Source organism: Limulus polyphemus, unplaced genomic scaffold (assembly GCF_000517525.1).
Source record: "Limulus polyphemus unplaced genomic scaffold, Limulus_polyphemus-2.1.2 Scaffold826, whole genome shotgun sequence".
In the NCBI taxonomy this organism is placed as follows: domain Eukaryota; kingdom Metazoa; phylum Arthropoda; class Merostomata; order Xiphosura; family Limulidae; genus Limulus; species Limulus polyphemus.
This window is the reverse complement of record NW_013666436.1, coordinates 168,270-172,634: the sequence shown is the minus strand read 5'-3', so window position 1 is coordinate 172,634 and position 4,365 is coordinate 168,270. Positions and strand designations below refer to the sequence as shown.

Genomic DNA, 4,365 nt, shown 5'->3' with positions numbered 1-4,365 from the left:
GAACCCGCGACCCTCAGATTCCTTAACCACTTGGCCATGCCGGGCAATATGTATTAACAAATGCACATGCTATAGTACCATTAATAACTAGTGCACCTAAATTCTGAGTGAAGTGGCAATCGGAAGGAAAAAAAGAGATTCCATATTACGAATGTATCATGAATTAGAAGTTGCATGAGACAATTTTAACTATTCTCAACTAACAGTTGAGTTTTAAGTGTGTGTATTTAGAATAATTTTAGATCTAAAGAGGTTTGTAAGTCATTAAGAGTAGGCGATCTTTAGCTACGAGTAGACCTTCTTTATTATAGTTTATATATATATATATAAGTTTTTATATATAATATAGTCACGATACACGTATGTTTATACACGAGCCATAAACGTAGAAGTTTATGTATTTGATCTTTATATTGAAACAAGTGTTTAATGCAGAAACTAGATCTATATATTAATCTGAGCTGAACTTGAGGGTTGAAATTTTTTTATTAAAGAGAGGAGTTGTTTTGTAAGAATTGTGAGCTCATAAAAGGAAGATAAAAGAGGAAAAAATTTGAATAGTGTGCACAGTAGCCGGTAGACGGAACTTGCAAGTAATATTTCTTAAAAAGCTAGTCGAATAGCAACTATTTAACATGTGTTTGTGTCGAAGTGTAATATCTCTGTGTAAAACAGAGTAATTCGAGAAAAAATAAAAAAATCTGTTTAACAGTGACATGACTAGATTTCGTTTGAAGAAGTTGGGGACAAAAAACATTAAAATTAGTATAAAGGCCTGTGAAAGTACTTTTACGATAGAAAAATGTTTACCTTCTTTGGTAATCCTGATGTCTAGAAAAGTTAAAGATTAATTTTCTTCGAGTGCGGATGTGAACTTAATAGATGGGTGTTAGGCACTAAGGTATTCGGATAATTAACTAATTAAGTATAAATACATATAGATACATACATACAGAGGCAAACATAAGGCCATGCTTACTCTCAACAAACGGCACCTTTTCAGGGCGGGCTGAGATTTATAAATCCAATGCCCTGGCTGAGATCTATAGATTCAAAGTCATATAATTTTGATGCGAGGAGAAACCCGGTTTCACTAGTCGGGGCCGAATGAAAGCCCAACTAGTGCCCAAGGAAAGGATTAAAACATGTTAAATGTATATAGAATACTATGATGTTTTGTTAAAAGATAAGGTACTTGATGATAAGGTATTGAATTATGCCGTTTGTTGTGTATGATGTTGTATGGGGGTGTGGCTGCTAGGATGGGAAACAGAGGTATTGAATTATGCCGTTTGTTGTGTATGATGTTGTATGGGGGTGTGGCTGCTAGGATGGGAAATTGTGGTGCGAGTGAATTTCCATTTCTGGCTTTTCGGTAAAATTTTGTGGCTAGTTTGGTTATTCTGTTCTTGACTGAAAGCAGAAGCGCAGTTTTGTTGATATAATACACGGGAGTGTGTAAGTGTAGCCTGAGGGCAATGCGTAGTGTACGGTTTTGTAGTGTTTGTAAGGGTAGCCTGAGGGCAATGCGTAGTGCACGGTTTTGTAGTGTTTGTAAGGGTAACCTGAGGGCAATGCGTAGTGCACGGTTTTGTAATGGTTGTAAGGGTAGCCTGAGGGCAATGCGTAGTGCACGGTTTTGTAGTGTTTGTAGTTCTTATCTATATTACATGTGATCATGGCTCCATAGTCTACAATTGGTCTGATGAGTAGTTTGTAAATAAAAATATTGTGTGTAAACTGCAGCCGTGTATTTTGGGTCCTATTTTATGCGGGTGATTAATTCTAGCTCGTATTTTGAGTATTAATTGATTGAAATGGGGGAGGGGGTATTTGAATTTGTTGTTCCAACTTACACCGAGGAATTTTGTTTTCAGTGATTTTAATAGGTGAGTTTTCTAGTTTTAGTGTTACCTTTCTTCAGGCGAGGGTATTTTTAATTTAACCTTTTATGAAATATTATTGCCAATGTTGAGCTTCATCCTCCATTTGACAGTTTTATTTAAAAGTGTTTGTACTTTATGAGCTGCGCATGATGGATCTAATGAAGTACTCCAAACAGCGATATTGTCTGCGTACAGCGGTATGTGGTGATATGGATCACGTGGCTTAAAGCAAGTCGTTTACATCCATTATGGAAAGCAGTGCGCGAAGTACGGAGCCTTGCGGTACACCTGCACTAAATGTAAACAAATTAGACAGTACGTTAGTAATGTGGACTTTGGGTGACCTGTCATGTAAGACGCTAGAAACAAATAGTACAATAGTATCAGGAATGTTGTATTTAATTAGTTTATATTTTAACCCGTTGTGCCAAACTGTATCATACGCATTTATGACGTCTAGAAATAGCCCTATAGTTGCACGGTCACGGTTAAAACCCCGATAAACAGATTCAGTTAACTTTACTGAGTGATCAGTGGTTCGTCTGTTTTTCCTGCTGGCGTTTTGAATATCAATGATGAAATGTTTGGTCTCTAAAAACCATAGTGTCAAGATTACTTTCTCCATGAGTCAGCTTATGGGTCTAAAATCAGGGTTATTGGATTTGGGACCCTTTTTTTTTGTATAACTGTGATTATCGCGGTTTTCCAGCAAGTACAGTAATGAACCCGATGACAGACATATTTAGCGCCGTCTAGAATTAAAACACCCAGAGTTTATAGAATGTATATCCAGTACTTTATATATATATATATACAATTAAAAGGAGTACAACGCACAAATAATTACAAAATAAATCATTTATTCACGACAGAGACCAGCCCTAAAAAAGACTCTACCTTACGATGCCACGTTAACAGTGGCGAAACGTTTTTGAATGATATATTTTTCTATCCCATTTTAGCTGTTTTCGAATATTAAATTTTTTAAAGTGTGGGATACATTTATATTTATGTTTCGGTGTTCTTACGCTACCATCCTCAGGAGTAAAAGACTTATATAAATTAACTATTATTTGCATACCTTTGAAACCATCTAGACTTAAACACCCAGCGTTTATTATAAGACATATTTCCATTACTTCGTTTCTTCTAAATCTCAACCAACTTCTTTGTTTAACACAATATTTGTTTTTTTCCAATTTTTATTGTTTCTCTAATATTTCATTCAAATTCCATCTCTACCTGATTTATCAATTTAACATTACTTCAGTCTATAACATGGGATATGCCTGCCACATGTTCTACTAAGGCCAACTCATTTACTTTATATTTTTCTGCCGCATTTTTATGTGCGTTTGGCCAATGTAAATTTGACGACAGACACAAGGAATTTTATAAATCCCACATTTATCAACTTGCTCTACTCTATCTTTTATTCTATTTTTATTTTAACGTGGAGAGTGTGTTACACTACATTCTATATTTATTTAATATGTTACCTATTCTTGTTGGTAAACCTTGAACTTACGGCAAACAAACCCTCATGTTATCAACTTTTCCTTTAACTTTGTACATGATGACAGTTTTAATTTATTGCTATGTTTTTGTACAATCTAACAATGATTTCGGGATTATATCTTTTATCTCTAACTACACGTTTCAAGAAAATTAACGCTGATCTCAAATCACAATCGTGAATGCAGATTTTTAAAGCTCTAAATACAAATATAGAAAATGGGGATAATTTTTGTGTCTGTAGACGACACGATCTATTGTCTGGTGGTACAGCCGCAGAAAACGGTTTTCTATAAACAGAGGTTGAGAGGCGCCCATTATCCCGTTTAAAGGTCATGTCTAAGAAATTTACTGACCCTCTTTTTTCCATCTCCAGTGTAAATCTAACAGTAGGACTGATCGAACTGAGATGTCTTTCAAACTGCGTTAATATGTCAATGTCACTCCGCCGCACCGAAAACGAGGCATCTACATACCTTAGCCACACCGAAAACGTGTCATCTACATACCTTAACCACACCGAAAACGGGACATCTATATGCCTGAACTACAACAAAAACGGTACATCTACTTAGCCACACCAAAAACGTGTCATCTACATACCTTAACCACACCGAAAACGGGACATCTATATGCCTGAACTACAACAAAAACGGTACATCTACTTAGCCACACCAAAAACGTGTCATCTACATACCTTAACCACCCCGAAAACAGTACATCTACATACCTTAACCACACCGAAAACGGTATATCTACATACCTTAACCACACCAAAAACGGGACATCTATATGCCTCAACTACACCAAAAACGAGACATCTACATACCTTAACCAGACAATTCTAGAAAAGGCCTCAGGCCCAGTAACCTTCAGCAGGAACTAGCAGTTGTACCTGCCCGGAGGGCGGGTATTTCTGCTAGTACATATAGAAGAAAAACTGTAGAAAACCAAGGAACTAAAT

General features: G+C 36.1%; 1 protein-coding gene across 1 annotated transcript in view; it reads left to right on the top strand.

Moving 5' to 3' along the window:
* The first annotated feature begins 1,769 nt into the window (after positions 1–1,769).
* LOC111086075 overlaps positions 1,770–4,365 on the top strand; it is a 15,515-nt gene continuing 12,919 nt past the window's right edge. The window contains exon 1 of the mRNA XM_022387510.1: positions 1,770–1,889. The gene's annotated coding sequence lies outside the window, so the exon portion shown is untranslated. The remainder of the gene's footprint in view (positions 1,890–4,365) is intronic.